Genomic DNA, 14,825 nt, shown 5'->3' with positions numbered 1-14,825 from the left:
GTTTTTTCTGAGTTGAAATGCCTAAGAAATTAAAACCCAAGGAGATTTTACCAATACTAGTTTCAAACATCTAAACAGATTTTTGCTTTAGGATTTTGTAGCTGACCCATCATTACGATGATCTTTCTTGTCTGGTTACATTGTTACGCAGTGTTATATAATGCAGCCTGACGTGACTGACAGTGCCTGCAAGCAGTGGATATTTTGAATCTGGCACATCTCTCTGTGTAAAACATTGCTGCGCATAAACACTTTTGAGCATGTAAAACTTGTTCTCTTAAAGGAGAGAGGCTGGAGAAGGAAAGGAAAATGTTTTCTCAGCCATGGGCTCCCATGCTGTAGTACAGCTAGTATACCTACAACTGCAGGAATCCCCATGTCCTGAACTTGGGCTGAGCAAATTCCCATAGGGAGAGTTGCATATGATTGGCAGCGGGAGAGTGTTTCTCAGTTGTCCACGTGTATGAATTTTCCAAGGACATCTTTTCCCTTCTCCCCTTGCAGCCACTCCAGGTGGACTATTCCATTATCAAATGGATACCCTGTTAGAAAATATTCCAAATATCAAGAATTTTTTTCCTTTTGAGGCTTCTAGAGGCCAATACTATTTACCTCGAATCCTCTGACTACCATGAATAATTCTTCCTTCGCTTTTTTTCTAGTATGACTGAATAGGGAGTGGTTATCAACTCCCTAATACAGCTGGAGACGGGTAAGATCTCTTACCTAGAACAATGTGGGTGCTGATCTTAGTGCCTCTTGAAAGTCACAGCATTCTATTTCAGGTCTTTGAGTAGAGATCAATTAAGTTGTTTGTGCATGGCAGACTGAAGACAAAGCATCTCTCTCTCGCCCTGCATTATAAGCAGGCAAAACCCCCTATGTAATCAATCAATTATGCCACACATCCTTAATTGACACTAGAAAGTCACTCAGCCTCTGTTACTTTAACACACTTTTTCTCCAGCTCATGGAAAACTTTCATATGTACAGCTGATTCTTTTTAGCATAATGTTGTACAAGGCCCCATTGTACAGGTCAAATTTACCATCAGGTAAATTGATTTGCCATATCAAGATATATGCAACAACCTGCTATGCTTTTGATAATAAAACCTACAATCAGGTAATGCATCTGAGCATTATGTAATCTCACAGATCCATAGGAAGATCCTGAATAATATGAAATATACAGAGAAGGAAAAAAATGTTGGATGTGCAGGACTCACATATTTCACATCGTCCATGTATTCTAGAATATTACTGAGATATTTAAAATACAACTTTAAGTGGGAAAGAAAATGATCTCTAATGGTTCAGAAATTAATGTAAATGGACAGACTTCACTGAGTATTGTACTGGCTTACCTCAGCATTAAATTTGGCCAAGTGTTAGGTTTTTAACAAAAAATTTCTTAACATACGTATTTTGCTGTTTTGAATTTTGAGAACAGCCCTATAAACTCACCATTAAGATACAGTGCACTGAAAGCCTAGGAAATAAACTTCATTTGGATAAATATTTTTAAGGGCAGAAAGCCTAATTCTGCTTTCCATCCTTAGGAGTGTTAATCAAGCATAGCCTGGCTGAAGTCTGGGTAGGAATCAGACAAGTATATAGTGCTGGGCTATATGTACAAGACAGTTGTTCCTGGATATACTTTATTGATTTCTTTCCACAAAGTCTTTCTTGAATAGCTATGATTGTTAACTAAACTGTGCCAAATGTTCGTCATTATCTGTATTAAATTGCACAGTCTTTCTTGGCTGGATGGATTGTATTTTATGGTAAGAGAAAAAAACATGTCATCATTTCATTTCTCATGATCTACATGAATGTGTGTGTGTGATAGTGTGTCTTCTTTACAAATGAATTAATTTAATACTGTGGTTTCAGATAGCAGTAACCACCTCGTGTGTGTGTGCAATATTAATATATTTCCTATGCCAGTAATGTTGGTCACTATTGAAATGTAAACTTAGTATTACTCTTGACTCTTAACCATGCAAGAGTGAAGTCTAGCCACCATTTTGCTTTCTCAAAAGCATTACACGTTGTAATTCTCTCCATAATTCACTCTGTGGTGCAGGTCCTTTGAGGATCACAGGTTGCATTTTGCTAATATACTTCTTTTACTCTATCATCTGCAGTATTCCATGTAGGCTTGACAAAACTTTATGTTCCATTTGTTTTTCCCAATTACTCTGGCAAATGTTATTTTGGATTTTTCATTGTGAAATTCTTTCTTGAATTATACATGATGATTTATCTTTTGCTGATGAACCAGCATCACTGTATTGATATCCACAGAGCAATAGGAAAACTCCCCATACTCTCTGAATTCTGCTGAGCCAGCAGAGTGAGCATAGTGTTTTATAGATGTGTAAGATGTGTATAGATGTGTAAGCATTTGTAATTGTTTGATTTTAGACTTAGCTTTGGTCCCTTGGGCTACGTCTACACAGCAACATTATTTCAAAATAACTCAGTCCGCGTCTACATAGTAGACAGTTATTTTGAAATAATGTCGAAATACTGTCACGCTAGAGGACTTCTTACTCTGACTCCTGTCATCCTCATTGAATAAGGGAAGCTGGAGGAAGGGTGCTGTATTTCAAAATAAGTGCTGTGTAGACGCTCCCAATTTCAATTTCAAAATAAGCTATGCAATTGACGTAACTCAGTTTGCAAAGCTTATTTCGAGTTAAGCTGTGTAGACGCAGTGTCCTTAAGATCGTATTCAGTCAGTGTCAAAGGACTTTTGTGTGAATTGAGTTTGCAGACTCGGGTCCTTAGTGTCAGCATTTTCTCCAGCTTACATAGTATGAACGCTGGCTCCTGAGAGTTGGAAGATTATGGAAGTTGGGCATTGGTGCCATGCTGATTCACACAAAGCCCTGGAGCTGCTATGAAAACTCATGAGCTGCAGCTTTGTATAGACATAAAGAAGTAACCTGATAGCTGAATCAACACTAACATCCACTGAAAAGTGAAGAGACTGATGTTTTCACACAGGAAAATAGCACTCTATTTCCATTCCCCTGTGCTGTGTCCTGTTGATGGGTCTGGTTGTCTTATCGATGAAATGACTTCATATTTATGATGGACAGTGTAGAAGGAAGTATCAAAGTTCCTGATCCTGAGAACTCAACAAAATAAATATTTTGATTAGGTAATATATATATATACACACAACATGAACAATTTCCTGATTGCTAAGTTAGTAAAGTAGGTTAGAAGCAAGTGTGCAGTCCTGTACATAAGGTCCCCATAATACCAATGACGTCACCTTTTAAGCATAAGGGGCACCTTCATCCAGGCTAAGAAATGTCAGAGGTAATTACAACTTTATTTTCAAATACATTTAATACTTTATGGTGTGAATTGCTTTTTACCTGTTTGAACTTGCAGATGTCTCGACTGAGCAAAATTGTAGGCATTTTCCTTTAAAAAATAATTGTGGGAAATTGTGTGCCAAGCTCCAGCCAGGGAGTAAATACCTTGGGCTGAGCTGGCCCTTGGTCGAATTCAGTACTTCCATAAAAAAGATAGGGAGTCTGAAGATAGGTCTACACTTGCACTTGATTGACAAAACATTTCACAGGTGTTTAAACCCTGCTCCCCAAACAATAAGGTTTTGCCATGGCAAGTGAAAGTGTGAATGCCATTTCTCCCTTGTAGGGGGTGGAAGTGTTTTGTCTGCAAAACTGCTGACAAAGAGCATTCACACACACTGGCTTTTAGCGACAAAGTGGTGTCGATACAGCTGTGTTGTGAGAAGCTGCATAGCGTAGACATACCCTGAGTCCAGGATGTCTTATTTCAGAAGCCAGCACAGGTGGGAAACACTGCAGAGATGCCACAATCAACCTTGGAGGAAGGGAATGTCTTCCATTTATGACCCAAAAACTGTGTACTCAAAGAGATGCAATGTCAGGCTCCACAAGGAATACAACCTAGTCTTTATAGGTCATCCTGGGTTTTCAACCAGTGAGCAATAAAAGCAGGGAAAATCAAGTGGGGAGGAGTGAATAGGGTTGTTAGATACTTTCCCGAGCATGGTGGGGGAAAAAAATTGGTTGAACAACAACAAAAAAAAGTTGCTGCACCTTTAAATTCCTGCGCTCCCTGCTCACCCTGCCAGATGAGGCAAGGAAAAAATGTCCCCACCGGCCCTCCAGGAGAAAAACAGGAAATACTGGACATTTTCTGGGGAGTTTTACCAGATAGGAGCCACAATTACTGGCCTGTCTGGGTGAAAACCGGACACCTGGCAACCCCAGGAGTGAAAATCCTCAAGACCTTCATGCACAGATAATCTCCTAAAACTTCTTGGGCAAAAGCTACCAAGGCAAGAACCTCTAAAATGGCCCAGGTGTAATAGGAACAGCCAAAGATCTTCAACTATAACAGCCTCCAGTTTTGTCATCTGTAAATGTCAGCTGCTGTGACATTACCCAGAGTACAATCTGGACCATTGGACAACTATCCCCCCTCCTCAGGTCTCCAATCTAGAGTGACTTTTACACTACTTTGCTGTGAGAGCAACCACTGCTGGTCTGCTTGCACACAGCCTTCAGCATATAAATCACCCTCAGCTACACTGCAAGAGGGCTTCAGCTAGCTGGCCTGCCAATCCTGAATTATACTGCAGCATTTGAAATTGAAAATCACTATGTCAGGCTCCCTGATACTTCAGACCACAGCAGTTGGGCCTCATGCTTCCATGAGGAAGCTTTAAACTTAGTAGGTGAACATGTTTGTAAGATCAAGGCCTCATTGCTTGGTTTTATTATTTTTTTAGAGAAATTCTGCAATTGAATGCCCTGAAAAGATGGCTTCTTGCCTCAAAAAAATGATCTGTGTTTCAACTTCCCAAATGTTCTGCTTTCTTATAAAATGACATAACCAGATTCCTATTGTCATCCATCCAGGACAAAAAAAAACAAACACAACCCTGTTCTCCTCTCCTCCCAGAACAAAAACCCTGTGTGAGTTTTCATGCTTCTTGACTGAACCCAGGAGGTTTACATTTTGCTGACAGTTAATTATCACTGATGAGTCCCATGACTAAGGTTTTCTCAAATACATGAAAAGTATGTCACAATACTAAGCAGTACAAATAATCTGGGAGAATGAATTCAAAAAAATATGTATTTTATGTGGTGTGTCACATAAAAGCTCGTTTTACCTAAATTGTTCCCTGTAGCATCTCACTCTTAATTGGTATAGTGTTTACAGGTAGTAAGAACATGAATAATAGTACTTTGCATATTTATATCTGCTCATTTGCACTGCTTGAAGTCAGCGCTGAAGTGATTATAATGAGGTATGACCTGGTTTTATTTAGATACGCTTATAGTGACTCTTTCAGGTGCAAGGAGAAGTTCAAATAAGTTTAATTAACCTTTTACTTTCCTTAAGGATACTGATCATCATATTAATAAGAAAATATTTTAATTACCTGAAAACAGGGGCATTTGTACTTGATTAAGGGAAAATGTATTACAGAAATGGAAAAATGCCACAGTGGTGGCTAATTTGTGCTTATAATCAGTTGCTAGACATAGATTCATTGGCCCTTCTTCAGATTGATCCCACTCTGGTGTAAATTCTGAGATTTCTAGCTATGTTAACAAGAAAACATTCTTAGTCATAAAGTTCAATAGTATCATATATAATACACTGAAATGTCAGCTCTAATTTTTTTCCTACCAAAAGGATTTATTCTTATTTATTATCAGGTTGTGTGCATAAGAGGGAGAGGGGATGTGTTTGTGGATAAGCCTTAGGGCTTGTCTATGTGAACACTTGGTTCAGTGGCAAGCTAGGCTGTGAATTTACCTCATGCCTGCATGCCATGCACTAAGTGTCCATGCGGATACTGCTGATACACCGTGAAAGCTCCCTAATATGCTTTTGATCCGTTGTATCCAGTCCATAGTAAAGCAAAGTTAAATACAGTGGTGAGGACAAAGGTTATTGAAAGTGTGTTTGGAGGAGTAGGGACTTTAAATTGCAAATTTCATACACACACATACATACATGTAAGAACATCTTTATATGAAGATATATGTAGACACACATTATATCTAGCATAATGTATATATGTATATACTCTATATATGCATACACAGAGATACACATCTATTTGTAGGGCTCTGTTATCCTTTTAGCTGGATATGTCCTATTAAAACTATCATTTTCTAGCCTACTGGCTTTCTGAATGTGTTGTAATATGGACTGACAACGAGGTTATGCAAAGACAGTCACTTTTATAGACTGTACAGATGCACATGGGTTTTAGCAAAACAAAATTTCTTGCAAATCACTGAAATATTTTTCCAAGCTACTATCTCCCTGGGCAAGAGTTAAGGGCAGGAGCAGTTTCACACTAGACAGCACAATGGCTGTATATGCCTATCTCAATTAGGACAAAGAGGAAATGGCCAACAAGAGACAAGATACAAAATTCCTTTTACAAGAAACTGGGTGCAGCCAAGCCTATCAATAGCTGTACTCATCAAACTGCAAACATTCTTAAAAACCCTTCTGAAGTTTTAGGAGTGAAAATTAATTCATTGTTAAATTACAGAGTGAGGTTTTCTTTAATCAAATGCTCCAAACAGATTTTAAATCAATGACACGTGACCTTGTATGAACCTATTAAAGAGCTCAAAGGGATTGTTTGTTTTAAGGTCCCTAAGGATACTTGGCAGTTTGAACACATGAAGTATGTGTTGCTACAAGTGTGTAATCTACACAAAATGCAAAACAGATCATTGATGTTTTGAATTTAACAGTCTGGTTAGGGGTACACTGGAAAGTGAAACATGAAAAATGGGGTGAATTGTGTACAAAACACTCTCTGACAGTCTGCCATGGCCCTTGCAATTACAGCATACTGCAAGTATCAATAAAACATTTCCTTGGCTTTCATATGTCTAGTCCACAGCTCCTTCCAATCAATTGTAACACCATCCCCAGTCCTTCTGACGCCCCTGCCCTATTTGTTTCAGTTCTATTTTGGTCCCGTTTTCCACCAGCTTTTGTAAGTTGACAGGCTGCTTCCACTCATTGACTGTCGTTTCTCCTTTACAAAATCCTATTGCATTCTGTTTTTCCTAACTCTTCTCTATTGTCTGCCTTTGACTCTGCTAGCTTGCTCCTCCCTGAATCCACTTTTGATCTGTTTTAAGTTCCTTCTTAAACATCACTTGTTCGTGGCCAGGCCTGCTTAAAATTATTTAGAAATTTAGAAATGTCTGAAAATGAGAAAAATACAATAAAACAAACAAGGCAAAACAAATCCAGACAAACCTCAGAAACCGAATATAAATATTAACCATGTCCTCCAGAAGACATCTTCTTGTCCAATACATACAAACAAGCCAACACGGGTGGATATAGACACCAGGCCCTGTCAATTCTAGCGAAGTAGCCTCATGGGACGATGAAGTGCAAGTACAAATGGGTTGCCATTCAGGGGAGGCATGGCTTTAGTAGCACCATATATCCCCTTTTATTTTTTCAGGCTAGGACCCCAATCCTATAAACAGATTCATATGGGTAGGCCTGGGGGCCCATCCAAGTGAGTTTAGAGTGTTGGTGTAGAGGCAAAGGGCAGCTAGCTATGCCATCCTTTTCTGGTGTGAGAAAGCGTGTGCTAGTCCCAAGCTGTACGTTACTAACCTCTGGCTATGTTCTATGTAGAATGCTAAGCTGTACTGATGCTTAGGAAAGCCACCTCGTGGAAAAAAAGCCCAGCTGAAACTACTTAGAAGCTGATGCCAGTGATTAAATAGGCTGTTTCCAATATTTGTCAAATAAAATAGACCAGTCCTTACTATACAGTCTCCTACAACATGTATTTTTGTTTTCAAACGAAATCTATTTAAGATGTTGCCAAACTTCTAACATAAATGGAAAAAAATGTCCAAATTGTGTTGCGCTCAGAAAGATCTAATGATGTAAGAGATTAAGAAGGCCTTTTCTTTTTACTGCTTAAAAATAAGCCATGAAGGCTGAAAAGTTCAAACTATTATATGAAGTGTCAGCCCAGTGCAATTTTAAAAATGTTCAGATACAGCATTTTATACCAAACATAACACATTATAATTCCATATCCCTCCACCAGAGTGGTGTATTTAATGAGTAAGCCAAGTCACTCATCTCTGTTTCCATTTTATGTTTTTCCCAAAATCATATTAAGCTGAAATGGACATTTCAACTGGCAAGAGGAAAAATAGCAGAATAATGAATTTGTAGGCAATAAAGCAATAACTAGCATGTTACTATGACTTTGTCTTTTGTAGGATATGACAATTTTCCTGCTAAGAAAACAAAATAAGATTTGCCAGAGCAAATCTGGTTGCTGGTTGGATTAAGACCAGTATCCAGAAGTCAATTTTTTACATTTCAGAAGTAAGAGTAAAAAAGCTTTTAACTCACCTTACCAGCTCTGCAGAGTTTATAGGAGTAAAATTTCCCTGCCGATGCCTGTGGCAACTGATTATTAACCTGAAGCATGGGATTTAATGACATTATTTGAGGATGGTCAATTTCCCTTTCCTTGTACTCACTCATTCACAGAGGTGCATTTCCTCCTTCCAGCAAAAAGTAATTATCTCTTTGCAATTACCAGCACAGATGTGGCAAAATTTGAATGTTCATGATTATTCAATAAGATTTGGAGCACTGAAGAATATATACCCAGTGAGATCATTCAGCTGGCCTCCGGATTAATGAGCCTCTTGAATAGAAGATGCTGCAGAGAGTGAAGGAGCTTTTATAACAATCTGTTTTAATACAACTGTGAAGATGGATGGGGAGAGGATAATTATAGATTCTTCTCTGACTACTTCCTTTCCCCCATACATATTTTTAAAGGACACATTATCATTTAAGTTGCTGCAAGGTTTACTCCTATTTGCATATGAGTTACCTTCATTTACACTTTAGACACTGGGAATTCTTTGTAAGGCTCTGACCCAAACCCATCAGATCTGAGCACCCTTGAACTTGAAGCTTTTACCCTACTCTGAGCCTGCCCAAACTGCAGGGTGCTCAGATTTGGTTCACAATCATGTTAACTTCAATCTGCGGAATCCAGATCTGTGGTTCTCTTTCAGGTCCAGCCATAGGCATGGGAACTAAGGATGCAGGGAGTACTGCACCCCCCAGGCTCCCTGTCACTATCCCATGCACCAGGGGCTCTGCTGCCAGCCCCATGCACTGGGGTCACAGCTAACGGCTTCATCCACTGGGGCTTTGCTCCTGACTTCAGCTAGGCATGGTGTGGACAGTGGTAAGAGGTCTGGATTTCAGCACCCCAACTCTTAAATATGTTTCCATGCTACTGGGTCCATCTCTTGGTACCAGTGCTGTACTCCCCCATGGTTTAGAAATGTGCAGCTGATAAACATGAATTTTCTGGGGGTGGAGGGCAGAGCTTTCTCCATAGGTGGAGCAAACAGGCCCTGATCTACTCTGATTTTAGTTGACTAGTTGATTTTATTTGACTGCCTTTTCAAGCAGCCAGGGACAGTTACAAATTCTTATGTCTCGGTACCTTTTAGTGGAGAAGTGCACGTTAGTCCTTGTTAAGTACCCAGATGCCGCATCATGAGCACCAGATCAATGCGGATAATAAACATTAGTCATATCTCTTTGCCTGTGTTTCCAAAACCCTGTATAAGGCTTTCTGTGTTATCTTTGGAAGAGTCTGAATTACACTGTTTCAAAGCTATGCATTTATTAGATGCATGATCACACTATGTGTGTACCTTTTTTCAGGCTGAGTTATCCAAACGTCAGGTTGCCAACATCCAGGCCCCCTAGCACTATGGATTCAAATGCTGGCAGGGTCAACTCAGCCCTTCAATTTGTCACGGTAGAGCGACGGAGTTGGGGTTTCCTCGATATGGATGCAGATACCATAAAAACCCAATGCCTGAGACATGAGGCAGACTTTGGTGGGGGGCACTCAGAGTCAGTCTGTATAAGCCATACATATGTATGTCCTGGGCATTCAAGGGATTCTCTGATTTACCATACCAGAGATAGTCTCAACTACCACAGCTCCTGTAGAACGGTGATTGCCTTTTCAAGGTGCCCTCATCCCCAAGAAGAATGGACGGGATGTTGTAAGTTATAGATTGAGAAAGAGTCCAAGTATACATGTCGACTGCGTAAGCACATAATGAGTCTTCCTTAAGCCCTGTTGATCTGGCTTGGGTACAACACACTATCAGGCTATATCAGCGAACACAGCACATATGTGGAACAAGCTAATCCTGGAAAAGCAGCCCTCATTTCTAGAACTGTTTCAAATGTGACAGAAGCTGATTTCATGGACCACATTAATATTATAAAATCCATTTTACTGCGGAAAAAATTGTTTGCAAGTAGGATGCGGGCTTACATGGTTATAATGACAGTATTTACAGGTAATTGTTTTTTGTTGCTAAACTGTCTTGGCTCTAACCTCTTAGTGTTTTTTGGCAGTTAAGACTGTACTGAACTTACAGTTTCTGGCCTGAATACCAACTCGCTATTTGCATAATATTTAGAAGGCATTAAAAATTGAGTTGGGAGGGGATGGTAAACAGATTTCTAAACAAAAATGTAAACAAATGTTTAATTCATGGAATAGCTTTATTTTTAATTATTTAATGAGGTGAAAAACTAATGGACAGTTAGCAAAATCAATTTGAATAATTGCTTTTGTCATTCACTTTCAGAAGCAATCATTTGCTATTAATTTCAAAACAAAGAGCTTAATTTAAGATTTTAAGAATTTGGTGAGTAAATACCATTGTATTATCTTAATAGCAAAAGAAATATATTCATTTTTTCAAGAACAAGATCAAATGTACACGTTTCATAAATTTTTTTAAATAAATGCATCATCCCAGATGGGGGAAAATTAACATATTGTATATGATGAGAAACATTTAAAAATATTCCCGATCATAGCATGAAATAATTATGTACAAAAGAAGACTGGCTAATTTTACTTTCAAAAGAATGTATAATGTATTTAGCTGAGCAGAAGCTTATAAGTACTGAAACAATTTAATATCCCTTAATGTTCCTTCTATCCCCCATGCTAATTTTTTGTTTGTCTCGTGGCCTACCAATATGCAAACTATTTTTTACATAATTACAAGTACACCAGACTAAGGCAGGTAAACCACATAGGCAGTTCTATAAATATTGACTAATCCTTTTATCTTGAGTGCTTTTATCTTGAGTGACAGTGGTCTTCCTTGCACAGACAACTGGAAAATAATAAACAATATCAGCCAGTGCTTGTAAGGAGGTTTAATTATTCTTGAGAACTAAACATGAATTTAATCTGTGGGTTTTCAGTGGGACTTGCATATATATTTTCTGCTGATATTAATACAAGCTAGAATATATGTGGTTTGTTACTTTTTTGAAATCTTATTCAATACTGCTTAAACAACAGAGATTCACATTCAGCACTGAAATTCTTATGAAATAATGTTTCCTATAATTGATCCTCACATGCAGACTCTTTACATTCCAGGGTTTATTTTCTGTAGCCAAAGGAACGCTGAAGTGTGGTTTCATTCTCTGTCATATGTCACCGCTATTTAATTTAAAAAGTGAAAATGCACGTGATTTACAAACAAATGTTCTGTCTTCATGGAATTATTTTCATTACTTTATTTTTATACTGATGTGCACTTAAAGTCTGATTCTCTGCTGCTTTGTACTGTCTGTAGTTGTTGATTTCTACACAAACTAAGTGCCAAGTGAGTGTAACTGCTACTATTCTGACTTTATGCCCACTTCCCACAGGTAGGAAGGACTACATTGGATGCAACAAAGTGGAGAATCGTCTCTTTTTTGTGATACATTTATGAATGGCAGGAAGAATAAACTGAGAGGATAGACTCAATGCTACATGTGAAGGGCTCAGATAGGTGCAATGGGGGAAAGGGGTACATACCTAGTGATGTACCTAGACAGACCATGGCTGTGTCTAGACTGGCCAGTTTTTCCAGAAAATCAGCCGCTTTTCCGGAAAAACTTGCCAGCTGTCTACACTGGCTGCTTGAATTTCCGCAAAAGGGCCAGTGTAGACAGCTCGGATTTGTTTTCCGCAAAAAAGCCCCAATCACAAAAATGGCGATCGGGGCTTTTTTGCAGAAAAGCGCGTCTAGATTGGCACGGACGCTTTTCCGCAAAAAGTGCTTTTGTAGAAAAGCGTCCATGCCAATCTAGATTTTCTATTCCGAAAATTCTTTTAACGGAAAACTTTTCCATTAAAAGTGTTTCCGGAAAATCATGCCAGTCTAGACGTAGCCCATATGTTGTGCCACTCACTTTGCCAATGCACTCTATGAAGGGTGTAGTATGAAGTTCTGATCCATTAATTGAATTCTGATGACTCTGAGGATGTACACTCATTGGCATACTTAAGAACCCAGTCAATCCGAATGCTTCAATATTACATACATTTTGAGTCATGACACATAAACCCAGTGACATCCGAAGTGCTTCAGTAGCAATGTAGGATTGAGTTGTATATAAAACTTGAGGACACTTCATTCTCCATGTTAAAGGCAAAAAAGTACCTACATCAGGAAGATGATATACTAAAACATCAGCTAAAGCAGAACAGCTCAGTGGTACTTCACTTTTCATATATTCAAATGACTTCTCACATAGCAAAAAGCAGGACAAGACAACAGTATATAGATTACTGTAAACTGGGTAAGGCAGATAGTGTCCTGGCCCGCAGTCAATGAAGGTTTAGAAAGTGAACTTGACTTTAAGAAAGTCAGTCCCAATTATTCATATTTCTGCCAGGTGTCACTACGCATTAATGTTCAAATAGACATCTCATGATGGAATATATATATATATATATATATATATATATATATATATATATATATATATATTACAGAAATACTCCAGCAGTAATAGGCCATTGCCAAAACATAAAAGATAGTATTGGCTACAGCTGATGATCTGGAAACTTCACACCATAATTTGAGAATGACAAATGACAAGGGTCATTGGGGTCATTGTTAAAATAGGGGACTAGTTATTATAATAATTGTGTAAAGTGGACAGATACTGAATTACTGTGGCTGCTATTGGAAACTAATCAAAATTATGTAGCTTGTTTCTATAATTTCCCTTGAAAATCTGTATGTTTTGCTGTAATAGGTCAATCTCTATAGATGTGATAAAAGCAGCAAGGAGTCCTGTGGCATCTTATATACTAACTGGAGTGTTGGAGCATAAGCTTTCGTGGGCAAAGACCCACTTCGTCAGATGCACATCTGACGAAGTGGGTCTTTGCCCACGAAAGCTTATGCTCCAACACTCCAGTTAGTTTATAAGGTGCCACAGAACTCCTCGCAGCTTTTGCAGATTCAGACTAATACGGCTTCCCCTCTGATATAGATGTGATAGTAAGTTATTCTAGATGAAGGGGTTAGTGTCTCTGTTAACTACACTACAGAAAACTTACAGGGTTTATGGAAAGCCAATAGAGAGCCATCTAAACCAATTTAATTTCAGTGGAAGATAAATATGTAAAAAATGATTTTGGTTAATTACTTCCTAATGATCATACTTTATCATTATATTTCAACTAAAGAGGTCAGGACATGTCATTTCCTTCTCTGGGGAGGGAAATGGAATCTCTGTTAGAACTCCGATGAGTTGTCAACAAAAAAACTCACTGGGATCTTCTACAGGCTTCCATGGGTGTATAAATGTATTTCCCCTCACCATTCCATAAGTACTTGTCACTCGTGAATGGTACTGGTGTGTTTCTTGGCTGCTCTGGATGGAAAGGGGAATGAAGCCCTGTTTATTGGGTTTCAGACCTCTGTGAGATTTGTGTTATTAGCATCAGAGTCAATCTGTTGAAAGAAGGGAAAAGTTATTCCCAAAATATGGTGACGTGAGCCCTGACTATCAGGGTTTCAAATATGCAAAAAGCCATCTGTCTGCAAGACTAAAGGGTCACCCTAGGAAAAGCTGAATCTGTAAAAAGAAGAGTGAATGTAAGAATGGCCATACTGGGTCAGACCAAAGATCCATCTAGCCCAGTATCCCGTCTGCTGACAATGGTCAATGCCAGATGCTCCAGAGGGAGGGGACACAACAGATGACTATCACATGATCCCTCTCCTGTCATCATTTTCTAGACAAAGGCTAGGGACACCATTCCTACCCATCCTGGTTAATAGCCATTGATGGACCTAACTTCCATGAATCTATCTAGCTCTTCTTTGAATCACCTTTTTTAAAAATGGAGATATACCTATCTCATAGAGCTGGAAGGGACTTTGAGAGGTCATCAAGTCCAGTCCCCTGCCCTCTTGTCAGGACCAAGTACCATCCCTGACAGATTTGCCCCAGATCCCTAAATGGCCCCCTCGAGGATTGAACTCACAATCCTGGGTTTAGCAAGTCAATGCTCAAACCACTAAAATCCTAGTCTTCACAACATCCTCTGGCAAGGAATTCCACAGGTTGACTCTGGGCACATGATCGTGGAGAAACTTTTTTCTATTTAAGATATTTATATGCCCCCATCACGGTAGTATTTCAGCACTTCACAATCATTAATGCACTTCCCAAAACATCTCTGGGAGTCTGCGATGTGCCAATATTCTTGTGCTACAGATAAGAAACTGAGGCACAGAGAGACTAAGTGGCTTGCAAAGAGTCACATAGGATGTTTGTTCAAAACTGTTTTTAAACCAGGGATCCCACAACCAAGAGGAGAGCTCTAAACATTGGGACTGTACTTCCCCTCAACTTAATTAA

The 14,825-nt window shown here is 38.9% G+C and overlaps 1 protein-coding gene across 1 annotated transcript in view; it reads left to right on the top strand.

The window, feature by feature from the left end:
- CRB1 (crumbs cell polarity complex component 1) overlaps positions 1 to 14,825 on the top strand; it is a 173,655-nt gene that overhangs the window by 99,191 nt on the left and 59,639 nt on the right. The gene's annotated exons all lie outside the window — the stretch shown is intronic.

The sequence above is a fragment of the Pelodiscus sinensis genome, chromosome 9 (genome assembly GCF_049634645.1).
Source record: "Pelodiscus sinensis isolate JC-2024 chromosome 9, ASM4963464v1, whole genome shotgun sequence".
NCBI classification, from domain to species: domain Eukaryota; kingdom Metazoa; phylum Chordata; order Testudines; family Trionychidae; genus Pelodiscus; species Pelodiscus sinensis.
The sequence above is the reverse complement of the archived record's forward strand: the minus strand, read 5'-3'. Positions and strand labels throughout refer to the sequence as shown.